General features: G+C 38.9%; 1 protein-coding gene across 4 annotated transcripts in view; it reads right to left on the reverse strand.

The window, feature by feature from the left end:
- Positions 1–25,805, reverse strand: part of Ccdc148 (coiled-coil domain containing 148) — a 376,894-nt gene extending 351,089 nt beyond the window's left edge. For all 4 annotated transcript variants that reach the window (XM_029568022.1, XM_029568021.1, XM_029568019.1 and 1 more), the window contains exon 1: positions 25,513–25,805. The gene's annotated coding sequence lies outside the window, so the exon portion shown is untranslated. The remainder of the gene's footprint in view (positions 1–25,512) is intronic.
- Between the last annotated feature and the right edge of the window lie 371 nt (positions 25,806–26,176).

Here is a 26,176-nt window from a genome sequence, read left to right on the forward strand (position 1 = left end):
ATTTGAACACAGAAATTTTATAGAATGAAACAGACAGAAAAACAATCAAAAAATTAATAATGCCTCAATGATCTGCAGGATAACAGAAATAAGACTAATGAACATGTTAATGTGGTCCTGTGAAAAGGAGAACAGAAAAGTATAAGAAAAAAACAAAAGACTAAAATTGTTTCTAAATTTGAAGAAAATAATAAAACTTTATATCCAAGAAATCTAATAAAGCACAAGTCAAGCACTAGAAGCTTTAGTAAAACCACAAAAAATCATATAAAAATCAAATCAATGAAAATCAGTCTCACACACACACACACACATGTGCACACACAAAATATTAAAAGCAGTGGGTGGAAAACTTGTAACTACACAATATGCAAGGATACAGATGAGAGTGGCCATGGAATTTTCATCAGAAACTCTCTCAGTTTTTTGTCTTGTCTGTGACAAAATACCTTTAAAAAAGATTGAAATTGGCTCCTAGCTTCAAAAAATTCAGTGCGTGGTCACTTGAACCCATGTTGGGGTAGAACGTATGGCAGTAGAAGCTTGCAGTAAAACAGAGCTATCCATTTCATGACAGACAAGAAGAAAAGAGTGGGTGAGGGGCAGGAACAAGGTACCCCCAAAGAACTACCCCAAGTGACCTACTTCCTCCGAATATTTCCAGAACCTCTCAAAACACTGCCATCAGCTGGGGACCAACCTTTGATTACATGAGCCTTTTGAGGGACATTTCATATTCAAACCAGAAACTATTCAAGACAGGAGAAAATGACATCTCTGTAAAGAGTTGAATAAAAATAAGACCATTTGTCAACCTATAATTCCATACTCTCAATGAAAGTGTCCTACAGGAACAAAGGCAAAACAAAGAAAAGTTCAAACAAAAGCTAAAAGATTTAAACAGCACCATAAGAATTGTTGGAGAGGGGCTGGAGGGTTCAGTGGCTAAAAGCATGTACTGCTTTTGCAGAGGACCCAGATAGAGTGTGGTTCCTATCATCTACTTCAGGTAGATTATAATGTCTTGTAACTTCAACTCCAGGGTGATCCAAATGCTCTGGCTTCTATGGGCACCTGCACTCACATATACACACTCAAATGCATACACACACATACGCACATAATTAATAATTTTTTATTATTTTTTGTCTTTTTGAGACAGAGTCTCCCTGTAGCCCCAGTTGGCCTGGAACTCTTTATGTAGAACAGGCTAGCCTTGAATTCACAGAGAGCCGCCTGCCTCTGCCTTCCAAGTGCTGGGATTAAAGGTATGCACTACCATGCCCAGCTATAATTTTTAATTTTTAAAAGAAAAAAAATTGTTACAAGAAATGCTCAAGTTATTCACAAGTAAAAAATAATACATGGAAAAATATATTGATACAGCATATGTAGATAAAGAGATATGGTATGATATTGTAGACTGAGATGAGTTAAACTATAAATTATAAACCACTAAAATTCTAATTATTAACTCAAAGTAGAGTTAAAGTAGAATGAAAAGTACTCAACCCCAAAAAGCAGTAAAAGGGCAAAGACAAAGAACAAGTGCTATACTTAAGATACAGTGTAAATGCAACATTATTGATAAGTATATTAACGGTAAATGATAGAAACACTGTAAGGAAAAAGTAGGGACTGTCAAACTGAATAAAAAGGATACCACAAGTTAGCTACAAGAAAACCTCACCTTAAGTATAAACACAAATATCAACTGAAAATACAAAAGTGACACAAGGTAAACCATACAAACACTAAATATAAACAACTCGTGAAGCTGCAACATGAATGGAATGTATAAATTCATAGATGACAGAAATTACCAAAAGAATAGAAAATCTGAGTAGCCCTATATCTGTTCACTTAAATACACTAATTATTTAAAGTTCAAAGAGAATATCTCAGGACCGGATAATGCCACTAGTCCATTCTATCCGCCTTAGATAGAAGTGCAGCACAATGGATGGAAACTGTCACCCACACTGTATGAACAGAGACCAAGATTTCATAGAAAGAAAGGCCAAAGAGCTTCAAAATTTTTCTATACATAAACTGCATAAAATAATGGGGTTCACTGGGACATTTTCATACGTGTATAATGTACTTTACTCATATTTGTATGATCCCTATGACCCTCTTATCCCCTTCTTTAAAACAAACCCCTGAAGTACTACTCTAATCCTGGGGAGAGTGGGTCAGTGGAGGGTCCTATGTTTAAGCAAGCCAGAGAGAGTGTCAGGATGGCTTCATTTGGGTCTTCAGAAATAGGATTTTCATTTCTAGAGCTGCCAACTCACCACAGTGAACTATGAAAAGCTAAATGAAACATCAGCAAGAAACAAAACTAAGAGGTCATCAGAACTGGCTAAAGTAATGTTTCTTAACCGAGTGTCACACCAAAAATTTTAATATAAATGATACGTCTATAATTAAATGGTTGAATTGTAATTGCAGAATTTGGTTGCTTCTAAGAAGCCTTATTTCTAATATTATCATGCAAGATATGATAATTCCCCTTATGTTTGTATTTTGATGAAAATATTTCCTGAAAGATCAAATTCCTTGCCATATGTTCTTTCAGCTTCAAATAGAATATTTAATATCGGATAAGGTTATTAAAATCTGATAACTCCGTGATATAATTGACATTTTATCAAGATTGTTTATACTGTTTAGTTTCCACACAGAAGAGTACGAGGGAAAGTAAAACCCTTGCTGATTTATCTAGACTTAATATCCTCGATGTACTTCAGGTTTGTGCAGCATTATAATTTCATAAATACTAAAGAATTTGGTACACTAGTGGAAGTCTTTTTTGTGCCTTATTTTTGTGTGTGACTTGTTTGTTGTGCTCATTCTTGAGAACATTAGGTGTTAATGGTACTTTTTTATAAAAACGATAAATACTCCTTTAAAAACTCCATATACTTAAATGCTGAAGAAAGTATGCTTTGCATCCATTTAGAATGTTGCTATTCAATTTGTGTATTGTCTATATATTCAAATATGTGAGAGAGAAAGAGAGAGAGAGAGAGAGAGAGAGAGAGAGAGAGAGAGAAGAGAGAGAGAGAGAGAGAGAGAGAGAGAGAGACTGCCACATATTTAAAAAACTTGCTTCGATAGAGAATGAAAAAGAGCCTTGGGATAAAAAACAAAAACGTGTTAAAGGTAGTATAGAAAATAAATAGCTGGCTTTCAATCGTGAGTAGCTAAATCTATTTTGTGGTTTGAAAGAGCTAGAACATATTGCTTCCCTAAGATTGTTAGTACAGAAATGTTTTCATCAATTAACATTTGCCAAGAACAATTTTTTTAGTGCTACTTTTCAAATCGAATAATATATAAACTAGCTGTCCAAAGGACTGTTCCAGGGCCTTTTTCTTTAATGTCTTAGAGTATAATAATTATGACATGTCAGTTGAAAAGCATGGTGGGAAATAAAACACATCATGTTTCAAACAGAAAATTAACTTGGAGACAAGGTAGCTTCAATAAATGAAAATAACATCACCCACAAATCATGTTCGTTTTCTTCTTCATAGTTTTGCTGAATATGTGCACCCCAGGATAAGGGCAGGGAGAGAAAGAGCAGAAAGGAGGGCATAGGACATTGTTTCTAAAGGCCAAGAACTATAAGAGCACATGGTTCCTCTCACCCAGGGCTGTTTCCTTGCTCCAGCTTCATCTTCTTCAGCCTGTACTGTTTTATGAGGGTCTCAGGATCTGCAATATGCCAGACACTAAGAGCTTCACTTCAGGATCTGTGACATGCCAGACACTATTCTAAGAGCTTCAGTTATTTTGACTTACTTAATCCTTACATGATGTTTGGGTAACATTTTTGTTTACATTGCAGATGAGAAAACTGAGGTCAAGGTTCATACAGCTGCTGAAAGGCAGAAACCAGAGGCAAATCCAGGTAGTCTGGGCTCAGATCCAACCCACCCCAGTGCCTTGCTACTCTGCCCACCATCAGGGAAGGGTCACACTTCACAGTTGGTGGCGCCTCAACAGGAGCTAGAGGGATGCTATATCTCTGTTCACCATTAGCAGTTTTTGCCTGTTTTATTTTTTGTTTTTGTTTTGGTTTTTAGAGACAGGATTTTTTTCTGTGTACCTTAGACTGCCCTGGAACTCACTATGTAGTGCAGGCTAGCCTCAAGCTTAGACTTCTCTTGCTTCACCCTCTAGTGTTTGGGTTATACATTGGTCTAGCTTTGCTCACAGCTTTTGCTTTGTTTTGTTTTATTAAAGATTTATTATTTTTATTTATGTGTATGTGCATTTGTGTGTACACATGAGTACAGGTACTTGCAGAGGCCAGAAGAGGGTGTCAGATCCCCAGTGGCTGGAATTAGTTACAGGAAGTTGTGAGCCACCTGATGTGGGTATGGGGTACTGAACTCAGGTCCTCTGCAAGAGCAGCAATCACTCTTCACTGATGAGCCATCACTCCAGCCCCTGTTTCGTTTTGTTTTTTTAAAGAAAATAGCTGCTCCCATGTTAAATACAAGATCCTAGAGTTATGGAAAGGAAGTCAAGATGTCACCATAAGTAGAAGGCATATTTTGAACAAAGAAAAAGACTGAAGGAAGGAGTTTATACAAAGATAGCTTGTGCAAAAAATGGAAAACAAATATAGAAAAATAGACGTAAGTGCTATAGCAGAGTGATTAACATGCTTGGTTAAACAAAACCCCACATTTAGAGTGAGATCATGCACCATTTCATTTCATACACTAATTAACTTGGGCCCAGAAATTATTTTAGTCTGACTGATCCATTTAAAGATCAGTAAATACAGGGTCAGAGAGATTAAATGCTTTGTCTAAGATCCCAGAAAGTGAATAGGAAAGCCAGGCTAGGACCTAGTCAGACGGCCTGGCTTAAAGTTCAGTGCTCTTTCACCAGCTGTATAAAACATAGTTTAGCAGTTGTAGGCACACAAGTACTCAATAGCTTACAATCCAATTTCGAAAGCATTAAAGTAACTGCAGTGTAAACACACTGAAGACTAAATATTAAGTGTCTTAGTTTATTCTCTTCTCAGTAGCCAAACAGTATTGTGTAAAAGTATAGGAAGTGGTCATCTCTTTATAAATGCTAGGAGAGTTTTTAGAATCATTGTAGAACTATCGTCTCTCTATGTAGCTCAGTATGGCCTCAAACTTGCCTCCTACCTCATCATCCCAGAGTGCTGGGATTACAAGCATGAGCAATCCCTAATACTTGACTCTTATAAATCTTTTACAATTTATATTATTTTAGTCTAGAAAACTTAATCATAAACCTATATAGACACAGAAAACTGAAATTACTAAATTTTATTCATTTCTTCTGTTATGGAGTTCAAAAAGATTAGGTAGAAAGTCTTTACTGGAAGTTATTTGGCCAGCTTTAATACTAATTTACAATCTCTAAATCTTCTTTCTAGTCCTGAAGTTTTATAATTTTAGAAAGTCAATTATTGAATAAATTTAATTTGAATATTAAATTTAGGTATATTTGACCAACAAAACTATGATAAATTTCTAAAATAAGCCTATGACCAAGCTGATCCTAATTTAAAAAAAAACACAAATTCACAAGAATTTGATAACATGCTGGCAAATGAATTAATTGTCTAAGGTGTTTCAAATTATAGACAACTTATTTTTCAGCCTAATGCACACAAGTAGAAGGAAGAAGGAAAAAACTTGATGTGAAGAAGAAAAGAGGATGCCTTTCCTCACAAGTACAGTTGTATACTCACGTTGGAAGTTCAGAAGATTATGTAGTTTGCATTTTTAAGTTAATAAGTAATGTTACTGAGAAATAAAGACATTCAGACTCATGTCTGTGGGATATGGAACAGAGGCAATGGAAAAGTACGTGACTTTCCAAAGCCATGTGGCAAATCACTGACAGAACTTTAAAATAAGGAGTTCTGTTTGACCATACATGCATTAATTTTGTGGGGGTGAGTTTTTCTCTTTTGTCATCTCTCTCTTTTTTATAGAAATTCTTTGGCTTTTTTTCACATGCATTTGCTATTTGTGTCTCACTTTCACAGCAGGAAGATGTGTCCAAAGATGACCCCTGTCCCCAGAAGCATTGTAGACACCCTTGATGACTGTGTTCCACTGGGAACATGCAATAATGGACAGCGACTGGTGATGTTGAAGAGTCACAGGGGACTTAAAGGATCTGTGTTTAGCTTTTTCAGGACCAAAAGAGCAAAAGAACAGCATCAGAGTAGAGTTTTCCAAAGACTTTTGTCAAGTACCTGGGACTGACAAAAGAGAAAAGCTGATCAAATGAAACAACAGAAATAGCAGGTAAAGAAATTCTACTATAGATATTCCATGAAAACTGAGGTGCCTAAACATACGGATCACACAACCCTATTATTAACACAAGCACTTGATTCCAAAAGTCTCTACTTTAAATTCTTTAAATAGGCTGTTCTACCATATGTTACAAAATGCAAATAGAGAAAAATCCACATATCTAAGAAAAAAAGAAACATACTATTGACATAATAATGTTGCTAACTTGCATGAATTTTAGGGAGAGTTTTATGATGGCAAATGCTTCATTATCCTGTAAATCTTGGTAGAATATCAGGTAATAATGATTCTCAGCCTAAGGTCAGTTTGTCCCATTCTTACTTTAGTGGATATAAATGGCTAAAACAGAAACAGACCTGGAAAAGTTACAGTATTGACTTCATATACCCCATTAAGATACTTAAATTTCAATTCCATTATACAATGGATGTAGTTTAATATTTTTCTCTAGTAAATTTTTGGCTTCCTTGATGTGAATCGGATTTCTTTGTTATTTTTTCATGTTAAATAAATGAGGCCTAAATCCTGTGAAATGTCATTTGGAGGCTTTTCAATCATGTTGAAATTGCTTCCAGATTTACTGTGTTCACATATGAGAGTTTAAAAGATGTGTTTGTTATTTTTAAAAAGTTTTTATTTATAATAGCTTTATTGAAGCATAATTTTATTCAATAAAAATGCATCTATTATAACTATATAGTTATTTTTAAGAAACACATATTGTGCAAACATGACTACCTTCCAGTTTGAGGAAATTTCTATTACTAGAAAAAAAAAATGATCATGGTGCTGTAGAGATGGCTCAGCAGTTAAGAACACTGACTGCTCTTGCAGAGGACCCAGGTTCGATTCCCAGCACCCACATGGAAGCTCACAACTATTCCTAAGTCCCAATTCCAGGATCTAGTGCCCTCTTCTGGCCTCGTGGGCATTGCACGCACAGGTGCACATACATATATGCAGGCGATATACTCATATACATCTGGCTTTCAGTCTTTCCATCCCAGGCTGGGGATAATTACTGATTTGTTTTCTATTCTATGTTTTTTAAACTTTGTGGAAGTTTTATATAAATGACATCAAACAACATGTGTCCTTTATGATTGGCCTTTTTTTCTCCTAACATGTTTTTACCTTATGTAGAGATAACTCTCCCCCATGCTTATTGCTGTTCTACTCACTGTAACAGGAAATGGAGCCAACCTAGTTGTCCATCAATAGATGAATGGATAATGAAAATCTGGTACATGCATAAAATGGAATATTATTTAGCTCTTTATTGAGACAGGGTCTCCCTATAGCTCCAGTTGGCCTGGAACTCACTATGTAGACCAGGCTCAGTCTCACAAAGATCCCCCCTGCCTCTGCCTCCTGAGTACTGGTCTTAAAGGCATGCATCACCATACCCAGCTTACTTAGCTCTTTAAATCACAAAATTTGTAGGAAAATGAATGGACCTAGAATGTATAACATTAAGCGAGGTCATCTAATCTCAGAAGAAAAAGTAATGTTCTCCCTCATATGCAGATCTTAGTTTATAATATATACATATATATGTAAATATGTGCATATATAGACATGCTATAACATTAGAAAGGAGAAAAAGAAAAGGTGAGAAAAAGGCATACAGATGAGGTCCTACATATAGTATATTTCATTTAAGTCATTTGAGTTCTTTCTCAAGATATAACACATTTTCAATGCAAAATAACTCCTCAAGTGGTCAGTCTCCACATGTGATTCCACAAGAGACTGCTAATTTACTGGGAAATCTGAATTTAAATTGTTATTCATTCTGTAAATATTTCTGTACTCAGTGAATTTTGTAAACACTAATAAACTTTGTTTATTTTATTCTAACCCCCCACGTTTTAGAGGTTTATTGATGTAGCATGTATCCATCATTCATAATTCTATAGATGAATAACATTTCACTATGTCAATAATCAATTGGTAGATATTTGAATTATTTCCATGTTTGCACTATTATAACTTATTATTTTTCATGTAGATGTCTTTGTGTAGACATACATTCTCCTGAAGTAGAATTGAAAGGTCATATGATAAATTTACCTGTATGTTTTTAAAAAATTGTCACATGGTTTTTCAAAAGTATTATCATTTTACTGCTTTCCAGCCAGAAATTACAGAGCTCCAGGTTGTTCACAGTCTGATCATCACTTGTCATTTTCAGGCTTTTGCCTTGTAATCATTCTAGTGATAATCTAGTGGCATTATACTGTGGTTTTAATTTTCATTTTCCTACTGATTAATAAGGTTGAGAAATATCTTCATGTGCTTACTGGTCACTTGCATAACTTACTAGGTATGTGCCTTTTAAAATTTATCACATTTTAAAAATTATTTAAAAGAATTTTTTGAATGATTTATTATTTTATGTGTGTGTTTTGCCTGCATGTATGTAAGTGCACCCAAGTTTTGCAATGCCTGTGGAGGCCAGAAGAGGGCACCAAAGCCCCTGGAACTGGAGTTAAGGACGGTTGTTAGCTGCCACATGGATGCTCTTCCTCTGGAAGAGCAGTAAGTGTTCTTAACTACTGAGCCATCTCTCTAGTCCCTTATTTTTTAATTTATGTATGTATGTATGTATGTATGTATGTATGTATGTATGTATGTATGTATGCACGTATGTATGTATATGTGTGTGCTGGTGCAAGTGTCCATAGAGGACAGAAATGTTGCATCTCTTGTAGCTGCAGCTCCGGGAAACTGTGAGCCACCACATGTAAGTGTTGGGAATTAGACTTGGTCCTCTGAAAGGGCAGTAAGTTCTCTTAACCACTGATCCATCTCTCTGTAGCAAATGCCATAATCTGGCAGTGTCTCTGATTCAAGAAACACTATTAAAGTTGCTTAAAACAAGAGTGAGCCCAATCTGTTATCAGAACTGTTACTTCTGATTTCTCTCTGAACTGTCCTAACAAAGTGCATACTCTAGTTATTTAAACAGTACATCCAGTTATGGGAAAGGAAATGAGGGACTTTGTCTTATTAGGAAAAAATTTGCCTTTTCTGACCCCTCCAGACCCAGAACAGTATACAAAACCACAGACAGATGTTATCAACCCAAGCCTCCACAGTGTTTGCAACATAAACTGGGGACAGTTCATTGCTTTCAACATTGTTTTCAGCAATGACATTTTCACAACATATAGACATACATGATTCTGGGGCAGGGGCAGGGAAGGGTCATGAGAAACAGTGAACACAGTATAAGATTAAAGTTACGTGTTTAGCTTAGCTTGTAAAAGTTGATTACAAGAGGAGCCTAAGGCCTATTAAGATTATTTAAATAGATTTTTATGAAATCTATCTAGATTTAAATAAGTTGATTACACAGTAGGAAGGCAGAATGAATAGATAGTGTTCAATTATCTCAACATAAAAGTAACTTTTGTCACAAGGTTAGGTAAGAAAGGAGGCATTTTCAAAAAAGTAATTTCCTCCTCTCTCCAGCCCCATTTTTTTCCACTTTTAAAAACTAAGTTGCTTGACTTGCTTTTGAGAAGGCTTTTATTAAGTTGTGTGATTTCCAAATTTTCCCCACAAACCCACTCCTACATTTGTCTTTTCATTTTCTTACTAGTGTGTTGGTATCTTCTGAAGAGAAAACGATTTCATTTTGATAAGATCTAATTTATCAATTTCTTCTTTTATAAAGTTCATGAATTTGGAGTCATAACTAGGAAAGCATTGCCAAAAGCAAGGTCACAAAGATTTCCTACTAGCTATCAGAGTCTTAGAATTTTTCACTCTTACATGCAGGCTTGTGATGCATACTGTCTTAATATTTCATGTGAATTAGGAGTTCATTGTTGTGCAATGGATATCCAATATTATTCTCTCCATTGATCTGCCTTGGCATCTTTGTGGAAAGGAACTGACCACAAATACAAGGGCTAATTTTTAGACCCTCTTTTTCATTGATCTAAAAGGCTATCATGCCAATATTATATTTATTCTTGTAGCTTTACAGCAAGTTTTAAAATTAAAGATTGTAGTTACTCTTTGTTCTACAAAATTATTTCTGATACTCTTGTTCCTATGTATTTCCATTATGAGATTATCATTTTTTTACAAAAATGATTACTAGGGACTGGAGAGATGACTCAGTGATTAAGAGCAATGGCTGCTCTTGCAGAAGAATCGCCCCTTCTGTCCTCTTCAGGCACTGCATGACATGTGTACACTTACATACATGAAGACCTAACTCATATACATAAAATAAACAAATTTAAACAAAAAATAATTTTAAAAATGCTTGCTACAGTTTTGATAGAAATCATAGTGAACATATAGATCTAAGATAATAGCCTTCATTTGAAGATGCATAAATAAATATTCCATTTTTTATATTACTATGAGTGGAATTTTCTTGTTCATTTTCAGATTGTTAGTCCCTAGCATATGAAATGCAACTGATTTTCATATAATTGTATATTTTGTAACCTTATTAAATTCATCTTAGTTCTATATGTGCACATTCGTTAGGATTTTCAAGCATGTCATCTATGAATAAAAGTAGCTGTAATGTGTTCCTTTCTAATCTATATGCCTTGAATTTTTTGTTATTTTCTCTTTATTACACTCACTAGAACTTTCAGTACAACAGCTGAATAGAAAAGGTGAATGTGGACATCCTCGTTTGATTCTTTTACTAACCAAGTCTACCTTTGCTCAGCTTCCCAAATCATGTGCAGGCAGGGTTCTATGGTCATAGACTTTATTCTCAATCTTAAGAGAAATGATTCAGTCTTCATCATAAAGGCATCGTAGCTATGGGATTTTTGTACACAAGCTTTATCATATAGTGGAAGTTTCCTTCTATTGCTAGTTTGCTAAACATTTCAACATAAATCATTGTAGGTTCTTTTTCATTTGGTTGGTTTGTGTTTTGTTTTTGGGGGGTTGTGTTTTGAAACAGGGTCTCTGTAAACCCACCTGGCCTGGACCTCTCAGAGATTTTCCTCTTTTCTGCCTGTCTTTGACTCTTGAGTGCTGGTATTAAAGGAATATTCTACCATGCCCTGCAATGCTGCTCATTAAAGGCTTTGTCTGCATCTATTGAAATATTCATTTTCTCCTTTTATTTAAACAATTTATCAAACTATAGAAAAACAGGCAGCTCTTGACTTCTGGTTCATGACAATACAGTATACTGTAAGCATAAGCAAGTGCTGTTGACTAGCTCTCCCAGTCTAACCACAGAGGTGTGGAAAGCTGTAACCAGCCAAGTGGAAGCCCTGTGATGGCAGAGTCAGGAGTGCAGATGTCCAGAAGAAATGGTGGTCTAAAAGGAACAAGAGCCAGGCCCCATGGCAGAGGACAGGCTGGGGAGCACTCTTGCATGTGACTGATTTCTCTCAATTTCTGATTAAGTATAGTTCACACAAATGAAGCAGATAGAGAGCCCTGGAGTTAAGAAAAGGAGTATTATTTTCTGATTATTTGCTTTAGAAAACCTCCAAATATAGCATTTTATAACAGTAATTTCATATTTAGAAATCATCTGTAGGGCCTGGAGAAGTGGCTCGGCAGTTAAGAGCACTGGCTACTTTTGCAGAGGACCAAGGTTCTGTTCCCCGCATTCATGTGATGGTTAACAACTGTCTGTAACTCCAGTTTCAGGGGATCCGATGCTCTCTTCTGACCTCTACAGGCATTGCATGACACCGGTACACTTACATGCATGCAAGCAACACACTCATACAGATAAAAATAACAAATAAAGGGGCTACAGAGATGGCTTAGTGGTTATGAACACTGGCAGAGGACATGGGTTCAAATCCCAGCACCCACGTGGCAGCTAACAATTGTCTATAACTCCAGTTCCAGGGGATCTGATGCCCTTTTTGGTCCTCCACAGGCACTGCATGACAGAGATGAACTTATATACATGCATGCATACATAATACTCATGCACATAAATTAAAAATAAATTAATTTAAAATAATAAAAAACTAAAAATCAAAAAATAATCTGTAATCAGTTTTAATGATCATTTGATATGCCCAGATGGCACTGAGTAAAGAGCTATATGTTAATCAGCTTTCAGTTACTACAGCGACTATTTAAGATCATCAACTTCTGAAGTGGAAAAGTTTATTTTGGCCTGTGGTTTTAGTCCACAATGGTCTGGCCCCATTGCCTTGGGGCAGGTGCCAATGTCACAGCTGGAAGCACATGAGAAGGAAACTGCTTACCTCAAAGGGGCCAGGAAGCTAAGAGAGGAAGACTGCACTCACACAGCCCTACAATCCCCTGCAAAGGTATGTCCTACTCTGCAACAACTCTGTTTCCATTACCTCCCAACAGTGCCACTCTGGGGTACAAACTCTTAACACAAGGGCCTTTAGGGACCATTCCAGATCCCAATTACAGCACACTGCTTTCCAAAGAGAGTATGTTTGACATCTAGTTCCCTGTCCCTGTCTGATAGATCTTTCATGCTTTGGCTTTCGCTCAAAGCTGGTGCCCTTTGAGTTACCACTAATTAGCACACTCCCAACATAGGTTCATCTATGAGGGCTGTCATTGTCAGTTTTGAAGAATCCTTACTTGCCATGTTTGTCTTTTAGCATTTTTATATGCTCTTTCACTACCCTCTAATCTTTATTTCTGATGAGAAGTCAGTGTTAATTTTACTGTGGTCAACTTGTGCATACTGAGTTACTATTCTCTTGATGAAATGTTCTTGGTTGAGCCTAGTGATGCACAGCTGTATTCTCAGCACTTGAGATGATTGTGAGTTCCTTTTCTTTTTAAAAAGAAATTGAAAATTGCATTTATTTATGTGCATCCACCAGGATGCACACATATGGATGTCAGAGGAGTCAGTTCTCTCCTTCCACCATGTAGATCCCAGGGATCAAACTCAGGTTGTCAGGCTTGCTGGCAAGGGACTTTACCCACTGAGCTGTTTTTAAGAGTTTTGCCTTTCTTTGTCTTTCCACAATCCAGCTAGCATGTATCTAGTTGTGGCTCTGTTTCATTTGTTCTACTTGGGGTTTGCTAGAAATTTTAGGCCACTGTTTCTTCAATTTTTATTGTATGAGTGTTTTGCCTGCATGTATGTATGTGCACCACACAAATGCCAGGTGACTCCAGAAGCCAGAACAAGGCTGATCCCCTGGAACTGGATTTACAGACAGTTGTGAGCTGTCATGTGGGTGCTGGAAACAACCTGGTTCTCCGCAAGGTTAGCAAATGTTCTTAACCACTGAGCCATCGCTCCAGTGCTCCAAATATTTTTTCAGTATTTTTCTTTTTTTTTTCCTTCTGTGACCCCAAGAATATGCAAATAAGCACCCTGTCCCACAAATCTCTGACAGCGTGTTCATTTATCTTCAGATTGGATTGTTTCTGAGGGGTCTATATTCAAGTTCAAGGATTTCTTACTCTGTTGTCTAAAATCTGCTGTGGAATTTATCTACTGGAATCTTTACTGTGGTTGTTGTATTTGTCAACTCTAATATTTTCCTTCCTTCCCTCCCCCTACAGACCAAGTCTCACTGTATAGCCCAAATTGGCTTTGAACTTGGCTGACGTCCTTGCTGACTCAAACTTAAACTCCTGCCTTAAGCTCCCAAGTGTTGAGAGTACAAGTAAGCACCACCATACCAGCATTCAGTTCTTTTTCATAGTGTCTATTTTTCTATTAAGAGTACCCCTTTGCTTTTTCTTTAAATTATAAAACACATTTATTGCAGCCATTTTGAATTAATTGTCCATTAAATCCAGTAAATGGACTCAACATGTATTCACTACTAATTTTCTTGAATTTGGGTGACATTTTCTTGTTTGGGTTTTGTGTGTGTGTATGTGTGTGTTTGTATGCTTGTTTCTTTTTCCTTCTGAGGTTCTGTGGCTCAAACCCAGGGTCTTACATACACCAAGCAAATGCTGTACCATTGAATACATCCCCAGCTCTGTTTTTGTTTGCTTGTTACAAGTATAACATTTTTTTGGAAAATACGGTTTTTAACATAAAACATTGCAATTTTGGAATATGTCTAACTTTTCATCTAAGAGGTTTTTTAAAAATTTATTTTAGCTATTATGTGTATGAGTATATTTAAGTGCACTTGGGCCATGCAATGCCTGTGGAGGTGGGAAGGGAAAATTGGATCCCCTGGAACTGGAATTATAGGTGGTTGTTAGCAGCCAAGTGGGTGCTGGGAATAGAACTTGAAAGAGTAGCCAGTGCTCTTAACTGCTGAGCCATCTTGAGCCCCCCACCTTCTTTTTAATCAATGGAACTTAAATTTTATAATCCATTTTTCTTGTACAGTGGGTCAATGGTAAAATTCTTATAGTTTTAAGGGCTAGAGAGATGGCTCAGTGGCTAAGAGCATGAGGACCCAGGTTAGATTCCGAGCACCCACATGGTGGCTAGAAACCATCCCTAAGTCCAGTTCCAGGGGATCTGGCAACCTATTCTGACATCTGAAGGCATTGCGTGACACAGGTACACTTATACACATGCAGGCCTTACACTCATACACTAAAAGTAATAAAATATTTTTTATAATTCTTATAATTTTTAGCCTAGTTCCAAAAAGTTAATGTATAATACAAATGTAAGTTCTAAATTTTTGTTGTTCTACCAAGGATGTGGCAAAATAATTCCATCCTGGAAAAGCAATCATATTATTCATTTTCTTCAAATTATTTTTTGTCACTAATTTATTCATTTTCATTTATTTTTTATTCATTTTCTAAGTTAGTATATAAAGTGATGGGTTTCATACATATATGCCATTGGGCTTTGTATCATTCCCCTCCCTCACTGCCCTCCCCTCTCTCCTGTACCCCCTCTTTTTGGAACACCCCTCCCCAGCACAGTCCTCATTCTTTGTTTTCATGTTCCATAAACACCTTTGCTCCCTCTTTCCCCTCACCCTCCCTTAAGGTCTGTCCCCCCTCATGATCCTCATTCAACTCTTATGACCTGCTTTGTACTTTAAAGAAGGGAAACAGAACTGAGGACAACAAAACTTTCCTATGGAAGTAGAAGAATAAGCACCACACTAAGTAAAGTGGTTTCATCCAACTCGGGTTGGCAGTATTTGGTAACTCATAAACAACTTACTTTCTATAATTTGTTAGAAATTTATTTATTTATTATTCTATGTGCATGAGTGTATTTATTTAAGCAGTGTCATGAAATGCCTACAGAGGTCAGAAGGTATCAGATACCCTGGAATTAGAGTTGTTAGCTGCCATGTGGGAGCTGGGAATTGAACCTGGGTTCTCTGCAAGAGCAGCCAGTGCTCTTAACCTCTGAGCTATCTCTCCAGCTCCTTTTGTTAGAATTAAAAAAAAAAAAAATGGATTTATTTATTTTTATGTATATGAGTGTTTTTGCCTGTATGTATGTAAGTGCACCCGTGTCCTACAATGCCCACAGAGGCCAAAGAGGGAGTCACATCCCCTGGAGCTGGAGTTACTGATGGCAATTAGCCACCATGTGGGTACTTGGAACTGAACCCATGTCTTCTGCAAGAACAGCCGGTGCTTTTAACTGCTGAGTCATCTTTCCAGATCCTCTTTGCTAGAAAAATTTAATACTGTTATCCTTTATGGTCTATTAAGATAGTCATAATACTAAGCTTTCTTTTGTTGTAAAATATTTGTAGAATATTTTAGTGACAGCTTCTCATTATAAGCAAGGGAGACTCATCAAAGAGAAATCAGGGGAAAAAATGAGGCAAGGATTATGAAAAGAAATAGAAGTTTCACAACAAAATGAATCAAAAAAGTCTAAGAATGGATTCAGACCATCACTCTAGAGTCCAGCCTTGGAAGACAAAAGAAAAATGAGGACGAACCCAATAGAAGGATGCTTTTGGAAGTCCTTCTCAAGAAATTCCAATGGATTCTCATATGAACATTTGAAAATTATCCTGTTCTGACTTTTTCTAGTTCCCTGTCTAGAACTTGTAATGCTAATTACTCTTGCCTTTACTTCTCCCTCACAGCTCCTATTCACGATTCAAGGATTCTTTTCCCCTTAGAGATAAGAGTTATGCAATTCGGGAGTCTTTTAGATAGACCCACTGAAGGGGTACTCCAATTGCCTCACCCTGCTTCCCTGTTCAGCATGGAAGAGGCCAGAGCAGTCTGGGTCCCAATTCCCTACTGGCAATTTGGGTAACCCCTTCAGAGGATGGTGTGATAAGAATAGGAGGTAGGAAGTGGCTAGGCAGTTAGGGTAAAAAGACCCCAAAGAAAAGTAGCCAGTTTCTTGGCTAAAACTCACAATGTCCTTGGGCCTGTTAGCAACATACTCTGTTCCAAAGGCCAAAAATGTTGAAAGTATTTGGGAGCTTGTATCTAATCCTTAAAAAATTTAGGGTTACCTCTTCGGGGGGGGAATGTCAGAATAGCCAAAAGTCCCATAAAAATAAATAAATCAAAGAAGAAGAAAGAGTACATGAAGTTATCAGAAAAAAAGTGATGTGGAGACATGGGAGGCATTAGAGGGGAGGGAGTGGACATGGATTTGATCTAAACACCTTATATGCATGTACGAAATTCTCAATAAATTATTATTTTTTTAAAAGAATGGATTCAGAGAGAATAGCATAAGGAATGAAAAACATTTTCCTTCTAACTTCCTAGGTTCAGTGTTAAAGCTCTGAGGATTAAATTTACAGAAGACAGATTAATAGTAGAAGAAAACCAATATAATTTGTACAAGAGTCAAGTGACAACAAGGATATGGAACCTATATACTATTTTTACAAAAGGGATAAAGTGTGGAGTCAAAAGCCAGACAAAAGAAAAAAACGCTTGAGGATTCTTCCAAGTGGTACAGAAAGGTGAGAAAAAAAATGTACAAGAAGCAAGGGATTTAATAAGGTATGGTCATAAGAACCCTCTCAGATGCTGAGTTGCCTTTGAAGGAATTCTCTTCCTGGTACTGAAAACAAAGAGATGCTCACAAGTGCAATTCATGATCCACAGGTGTGTCTGCCTTGCCACCCTACTCCCTCCATCCCCATGATCCACGGCATCATAGTTGAAGTTCCAAGTTTTAATTATTCATAGTCATGGTCCATTGTGGCCTGAAACAATTAAATGGAACATTCCAGAAACAAACAATTCATAAGTTTTAAACTGCATGTCACTCTGAGAAGCATAAAAGTCTCATAGCATTCCACCCACTCCAAAATGAAGCTGATGGTCCTCTTTTGGAAGCTTAGTGCTGCAATTCCTACATCTTCACTTACTTCACTTTACATCCTCTGGCACTGTACCACATCACTGCAAGGAGTGTGCTGGGGTGGGTACAGTACAAGAAAATAGTTTAAGAAAGATCACATTCATGTAACTTTCCTTACAGTACTGTCATACTATAGTATAGTTTGTGTTTTATTATAGTTTTTTTTCTTTTCTTTCTTTTTTTGAGACAGGGTCTCCCTGTAGCCCTAAATGTCCTGGAACTCACTATTATAGAGCAGGCTGGTCTTGATTTCACAGAGATTCACTGTCCCTGCCTCCCAAGTACAGGGTTTAAAGGCATATGCCATCACACCTGGCCCTATTAAGGCTTTATTAAGCTCTTTTTGTGCCCAAATGATAAATTAAATGTTATTATAAGTATGTGTGCACTGGAGAAACACCACATAGCACACAGTAGATTTGTCATATCCACTGTTTCAGGCATTTGCTGAGGGTCTTGACATATTTCTCATGAGTATGGTAGAACTATTTTGTTTTCTTGCTTTTACTTTGTGTGCATGTTTGTGTGTGTGTGTGTGTGTGTGTGTGTGTGTGTACATGTCTGCACATGCACAAAAACATCAGAAAACAAACTCAGATGTTGTTCCTCAGGCCTTAGACAATTTATTATAAAAAATATTTTATTATTTTTATTTTATGTGTATGAGTGTATTGCCTGCACCTGTGTTGCATGTGGAGGTCAGAAGAGGGCACTGGATCCCCTGGAACTGGAGTTACAGATGGTTGTTAGCCACCATGTGGATGCTGGGAACTGAACCCAGGTCCTATGCAAGAGTAACCTGTGCTCGTAACTGCTGAGCCATCTCTCCAGTCCCAAAGGATACCTTATTTTTTGTTTTTTTAATTTTATGTGTATGAGTATATTGCCTGAATGCAAGTGAATGTACCCATGTAGTACAATGCTGTGGAGGTCAAAAGACAGCCTTCACATTCCCCTGGAACTGGAGTTAAGGACGGTTCGTAGCCTTCATGTTGGTGCTGGGAATCAAATACAGGTCCTCTGAGAGAGCAGTCAATGCTCTTAACCACTAAACCATCTCTCCAGCCCCATGGATACCTTATTTTTTTTGAGACAGTGTCTCTCACTGGCCTAGAAGTCACTAAGTAGAACAAGTTAGCTGGCTGGCAAGCCCCAAGGATTCACCTGTCTCTGTCTCCCCAGCTCTTGGATTACAAGCGTGTGCAATCACATCTGGTCTTAATATGAGTTCTAGGGTTTGAACTCAGGTCCTCAAGCACTTTACTGAGTCATCTCCCTAGCTTCTGCGCTTCTGTCAAAGGGAAATTTATATCCTGCTTTCAGGCAGAAAGAAGAGAGAAAAAATATCTTTCCCTTCATCTGCTGTTTCTCGGTTGTCTTCAGTTCAAAATAATCCTCACGTTAAAAGCAACACATTTTGAGGTAACAAACTATGGTCCCCTTCACAGCAACTGAGACAAAGTCAGGACCAAAGCAGATTGCTTGCTCTCTCAGGTCCACATTGCCAGAAGGCTTTGGCTGGCACCATGATAGGCCACAGGTAAACACCCAGCAGCTTAGCTGCGTTTAGTCAGGCCATGAAGGGAGACATGGGTCATGATCCACGCAGCGCTGTTTCTTGCAAGGGCTGTGGGTAAAGGCCTAGGAAGCACACTTAACACACATAACAGATGTTTATTACACATGCCAAATGTGTTTGGCTTCCTGATTTTATGAAATTATTAAATTATAATAATCTTATCATGTTCTAAGAGAAAGAGCAACCTGAAAATTTCATATGAATACAAAGATTAAGTGCCCTTTGTTTAAACTGCTTAGCAAAGCTGGGTTTAAATTATTTTCTGTAATGCATAGGGTTTTATAGGCTGAGATGTGAACATGCCAAGCAATGTACATGAAAGCCAGTCCTTTTCACACATTTCGTCCCCACCCATAACTAAGATAAGATCTCAGGCCTTTCTACCTTTGGAGGCCATGAGGAGAAACCTCTACTCTACTCTGCATAGTGTCTCATTTTTCCACATTGAATATTTAGTCTCATCTTTTTCTAATTACCTCTCAACAGTACTGATTCCTATTTGTCATTGTTGGAAGTCAATTTCTTCTAAGAATTAAAGCAATGATTAATGAACACTGGCTTCTCTTGGTGTAGGGGGTACGGTGGGGGTATGAGGCACTGTGAGGGGCAGTCATGGCCATGCTAGGACCCTTTCCTCAAGAGGAGCAAGCATGGTTCACACATAAACAACTAACCACAGCAGGGGTAGAATGTGCTACAATGGTACAATAAGGCCAAAATCAGCATCTGGGGGTGGGGTAGGGCCAGGAAAGTAGGATGGGTCTTTAAAAGGCTAGGGGATTTGCATATTCAGAAGATTTGGCTGAGAATGGGGCACAGTCAATCTGGAAACCACCTGAGCTGAAATGCTTTTGAGCCCCAGCCATCTTCCCCAGGCCCAGCTTGTACCATTGCTCCTTTCCTCATTGACCACCTACTTGTTTAAACATTCCTCTTTATAACCCTGTCAGTGCTAGCTGGTGTATCTTTTTGTGTTTTGGTATTTCCTGATCCCACCTATTTCATAGATATCTGGTAGTGACATCCTCCTTTCCTTGCTTCCTATGGTACATTGAAAAATATTTTATTTCTTATTTTTTATTTTATGTGTATGAATGTGTTACCTACATGTAAGTGCACTTGTGTCATGCAATGCCCATGGAAGTCAGAAGAGGGCATTGGATCCCCTTGAAATGGAGTTACAGACTGCTGTTAGTAGCCACATGGATGCTGGAAGCAGAACCCAGGTCCTCTACAAGAGCAGTCAGTGTTCTTAACAACTGAACCATCTCTCCAGGCCCTGTGGTACATTTTTTTTGGAAGGAATTTTATCACTAATCAGCACAAGCCAATATGAAAATAATAAACACATAAAGTTACACAGTTTCCTAATCTTTGAAAGCTCCAGCCAGGTCAGCTTCATTCTGTACCAGTACTGGAAAGTTACTTGGATTTCTACTCTTCTGATATTTCAATGAAGTCACCCAACCTCTTCATTTTTTTTTTTTTCTTTCGGTCCTTTTGAAGCAGGGTCTCCCTGTAAGCCCCAGCTGTCCTGGAACTCACTATGTAGACCAGGCTGGCCTTGAACTCAGAGATCTCTGCCTGCCTCTGCCTCCCAAGTGCTGGGACTACAGGCATGCACCACGACACCCAACTTCTTTTTAACCTAGTGCTAGGTTCCATCATGGGACAAAGTAAAGGCCCTTCTCTCCACCATTACATACAAGTACTCAGACTCACCAAGTGCCAAGGCTAGGAAGTTTACAGACATCTCTGTTCAACTAAGTCATTTGCATTTCTATGAATCCTCAAGCTGGGTAACAAAGGTTTCCATCCTCAACTGAAAACTTGGAAATGGGGTTGTCTCAATTTCTTTTCCGTTGTTGGGCTAAAATACCAGGACAAAGGCAATTTAGGGGAGGAAAGGGTTATGCTGGCTAGGAGCTCCAGGTCCAACACTGAGGGGAAGTCACAGCAGCAGATGCTCTAGACCACTGATAGTATTGCATCTGCAGCTGAGAAGAGAGCAAGGAATGCTTGGGTTCAGCTCCCTCTTTCCTTTTCATTCAGTGTAGGGCCCAGTTCAAGAAATAGCGCAGCACACATCTAAGGGAGATCTTCCCACCTTGACACGGTTAAGAAACTCCATGCAGGTATGCCCACAGGTCAACCTAATCTGGACAGTCGGTCACTGAGACTCCTTTCCCAAGTGATTCTAAATCCCGCCAAGTTGACAATTGAAATTACCCATCACAGGGGGCATCGCCACTTTAGGTGAAGGTTTTTTGTTTTGCTTTTTTCCTCAAGGCGGCCCTGAAACTCATTACCCAGACAAGGATGACAGTGAACTTCTACCCTACTGCCACTGCCTCCCAAGTGCTGGGATTACAGGCTTTTAACACCATGCTTGGCCCAAAGGACATTGCTATATGAGAGAATTTAATTGGCAAAATGAGCTGGGATTTTGAGGAAAGAGAATAAAATCTTGAAAATAATTTCAATGTTTTGAAAGGCCAAAGCATGGGCGGTGGGGAGTAGATGCCTCCCCCTTGTACCCCTGATTGGTGAAAGGAAAGGCAAGTAGATGGAGATGAAGGGGGAATAAATGGAAAATGGTTTTATGAAAGGCCAGATATCAGGGAGGCTGAGGGAAAAGCTTTGGAGGAGAGAATATAAAAGGTAACCTGAGGAATTATAATCAGTAGAGAAAAACCCTGCTGGGGAGAGTATTGTGTGTTTACTAGCACAACTGGAGTATTAGTAAAGGAGGTCAGGACAGAGCCTGAGAGAGTGGGTTCCAACCTACATCGGTATAGTGGCTCTGATCTCGGCAGACTGCCAGAGAGTGCCAAGTTCTGGCCTCCCTCTGGCCTCCCTCTGGCAGAGGGCCTGAGAATGCAGGGACCTGAGAATGCAGGGCCTGAGAGCCCCCAGATCCTGCCTCCACGTGGTGACAAATATCCAGTCACCATTCATCAAAGAAACTCATTTTGCAGCAGAGACTACTAATACCAAGTACCACAACTGGTCACACACGGACATTGTCTATGAATTGCCCAGGCCTAAGGGACACATCTGCAGTGCAACCTCTACACCTAGAGCTCATGGAACACAGAACAGGGATAAAGAAGAGGACACTAAGGAATCAGTTCTCAATAATGAAGCTCCTCATGCAATGGAGGGCCAGAAACACAAAAGGTCACAAATGGTCAAAGTGTGGCAATCAAGAGTCTGCTAAATAATGGTCTTTGGACAGGACCCCTTTATTAAATTTCATCCACCCCAGGCTCAGGGACCATTGAGGAAGAGGGAGCAGAGAGATTGTAAGAACCAAGGAAGATGGGCATGACCATATGGAAACAGAGTCCTGCAAGCTCCTGGGAACCTGCTCATATGATTCTATGGCAAAGGTGTTAGTATACGCAAGTCCCATGTAAACTCAGGCAGACAGTAACTCAGCATAGAACTGGGAAAATGAACAGCAGACCCCAAACTTATCTAAAGGAATGTTGGCAACTGATTGCTGCTAGATGAAGAAGAGTTGATCTTCCTAAAACAAGGGACTCTGGATAGGCCGACTAGACTCAGCGGATGGACTTGCACTGGGGAACAGCTAGGGGCACAACACAGTGGGCAGTAACAAGGTAAATGGGCTCCATTGGGGGGCGGCTATGGGAGGGTGCCATTTCGGATGCAGGTATAAGGATTGTTTGGGATGTTCTGTATGAGGTACACAAGAAAAATCAATTAAAAAATATATATATATCATTAAAAAAAAAAAAAGAAGGTCAGGACAATGATCAGTAGGGGCTGATGGAGGTATAGAGGTATGAAAATTGAGACAAGGTTTAAGAAACGTAAGTTGAAGAACCTCATGTGGAATCCCCAGAGTTGAACTTGAGGCAATTCTTTTGGAATTGGAGGGAGCCTCAGCACAATGGGGCTTGAGGAGAATAGAAACCAGATAGATGTGGAAAAGTTCTAGATTATCATTATCCTGATGGTGAAGGAATTTGGGAGCCAGGCAGGTTCTGGATAGCAGCAACTTTTAGTGGAATAAAGTATTTTCTTAGCTTTAACCAGCAATGTTCAACAGTATAAAAATTCAAAAGAAATCCTTCCACTAAATATAACAAGAAAGAAATGTTGAATATTGAATGACAACAAATTTAGGGGACATCATTACTAATGTTGGGTTTTAATAACATTTTAATTACTGATGATGGAAATTACATGTAACATTACAAACATGAAAAACAACATAAAAATGCTTGTCAGACATATGTTTTGAGAAAAAATACAAAATAATTGATTATTAGAGTAGATAGAAATAGAATAGACTCTTTTTTTCTTCTTTTTACAAAGGAAAAAAAAAAACCCTGAAATACCCATTTTCTCATTCAATATCACTGAAATTAAAAAAATAAGTTATTGGTATCTTGACTATATATTTAAAATGTCTTATTGATCAAAATTTGCATTTTTACCTTTTTCTGTTCTCCTATGAACAAACACATTAAACAGACCAAAAAATAAAAGAAAAATCAGAAAACCTCAAAAGCAGTTAATTCGCCAAATAGCCAGCCATGCTAGCCCCCTTACTGATTCCTCCTTAATTTTAAAATATTTAAGAGGTACAGTCACATGTTTATCCATTTTGTTTTATAATTAAATCCTGCACAGGACTGTCAACTAAATTCAAATTTTACTACAAGTTGTAGGGGGACACTTTTTCCAAGCAAGACACCATATTAACATTTCTTAGGTGATAGTTTATAACACTTGGTTACAGTAAGGTTAAAAATAACAGCAAAACATGTCATCCAACTTAAAATTCAGAATGAAAGTTTTATATATATATATATGTATGTATATATATATATCTCTCACAATAATTTACATCCCTCAACAAAGCATTTGTGTGGGGGGGGTATGTGTGTTTTGGTCTTTTTGAGACAGGGTCTCCCTGTAGCCCCAGCTGGCCTGGAACTTGGTATGTAGATCAGGCTGGCCTAGAACTCACAGATATCACCTGCCTCTGCCTCCTGAGTGCTGGGATTAAAGGCATGTGCCACTACTCCCAGCCTCAATGTAACTATAAAATTCCTATCAGCTTTTTCAAAATTATAGCAAGAGAAACTAATACTGTCCCTCTAATTTGAGGGGAAGTAGCATAAGCATTATATATTTTTTTAACTAAAGAAGTTACTAAGAAAATAGCCAAAATCACCAAAAAAAGGACTATAAGACTAGCAGTGGTGTCCTGGTTATTTTCTATTCTGTGATTAAAAACACCGACCAAAACCAACTTGAGGAAGAAAGGGTTTATTTCATCTTATTCTTCCAAGTGACAGTCCATCACTGAGGGAAGTCAAGGCAGGTACTTAAGCAGGGCAGGAATCAGGAGGCAGAAAGTGAAGCACAGATGGTGGTGGAACACTGCTTACTGGCTTGCTTCTTCTGACCCATGCCCAGCTAGCTTTCCTATACAACCCAGAATCACCTGCCCAGCTGTGGCACTACACGGTAGGCTGAGCCATCCCACATCACTCAATAATCAAGAAAAAGAAAATGCCTCGCAAACATGGGTACAGGCCAATCCAAAAGAGGAAATTCCTCGACGAGGTTTCTTCTTCCCAGATGGCAAGTTGACAGCTAAAGGGATCTAGCACAAGTGGTTATATGTTAGAGTGATAAAGTTTAAAATATGATGAAAGGCAACACCATGTCTAAGGTGCCAGATTAATAGGCGCTATCTAATTATGAGCATCATTCATCAATAATAATCAGTGCAAGCAAACTAGCACAAAATGACTTTAAGTGAAAGTAGAGCACTCATTATTAAAGGCCAAGATTTTTTTTTGAGTACTGATTCCATATTCTAACTCACCATTTCTTTATTAGATTTAGAAATAATCTGGAAAATATGGATTTTTTGCATAAATCCATCATCTATAATCTATTTCATTTTTTTCTCTTGTGAAATCATCAGCTGACCTGAAGGACTGCCTCTTGCACCTACAGCTTTCTCCAGCTTGGAGCCTACCTGCCAAGATCAGTGCACAATGCACCCTCGAAGTGTTTAATACTTACCTGTGAAAGGGTGAAGGAAGAGGAGAGGTCTGCTTCTTTGGGAAGCAGAAAACTCACTATGTTATGGGTGGATCCTTTGGCACAATCCCAACCAGTTTCCTCAACAAAACACAGTGCTCAGGAGTCCTCCGTTTCCTTAGGGAGGGGCCATAGGCTTGTGAAGAAGCAAAAATCTGAGGAAATATCCGCCTCAAGGAAGGGGGAGTGGCTGGAAGTAGAATTCAAGTAGCCCAGTGACGTCAGGAGGAAGCAAGGATTTAAGGAAAGGGGTGGAAACTCACCTGAGAAAAGCAGACGCACCACTGATGTCAAAGGTCAAAGGGCATAGCCCCGTAGGCTCCCCAGATGCAGGAAAAGTGAAACGCCCACTCCTGGGCTCTCACTGTTAAGTCTAGGGGCGCAGCTGTTCCTGCCCTTGACGCTAGGGACAAGCCCTGCCATGCACAGGTGGGTTGGCAAGAACCAAAAGCAAGCCCCGCTCAAGATTTCACAGGCTGCGCTCGGGAATCCCCGAATACTCCTCCTCCTCATCCCCTCCCGCGCCTGAGGCCAGAGACACCTTCATCTTCACTCCCCTCCTTCCCCAGGCCCTCTAGCTCTTAACAGCATCGGTCTCCATGGTGACCTGAAACCGCAGCTTCCATTGGTCCGTTCAATATAAGGGCCGGGCCAATGGGGAGGGACAGCCCTGTCCTTCGGACCAATGGGGCTGGCGCGGAGCTTGTCCGGAGACGGCGGCGTGCTGACGTTCCCGGGAGCTTGGGGCTGGCCGGGCAGGCGGGCTGGCGGCTGGGCGGGCGGCGGCGGCGGCCTCTGGGCAGTAGAGGGGGCTCCGGGGCTGAGTGCGCGTCGACAGCGGCACGATGGGCACGGGGTAGCGGGCGAGCCGGCCGCCACCGGGGGTGGTGGGAGAGCGTCCCCGGGGGAAGGGGCGGGAGGGGAGGG

This window comes from Nannospalax galili, unplaced genomic scaffold, assembly GCF_000622305.1.
Source record: "Nannospalax galili isolate Female #2095 unplaced genomic scaffold, S.galili_v1.0 scaffold640, whole genome shotgun sequence".
Taxonomy (NCBI): domain Eukaryota; kingdom Metazoa; phylum Chordata; class Mammalia; order Rodentia; family Spalacidae; genus Nannospalax; species Nannospalax galili.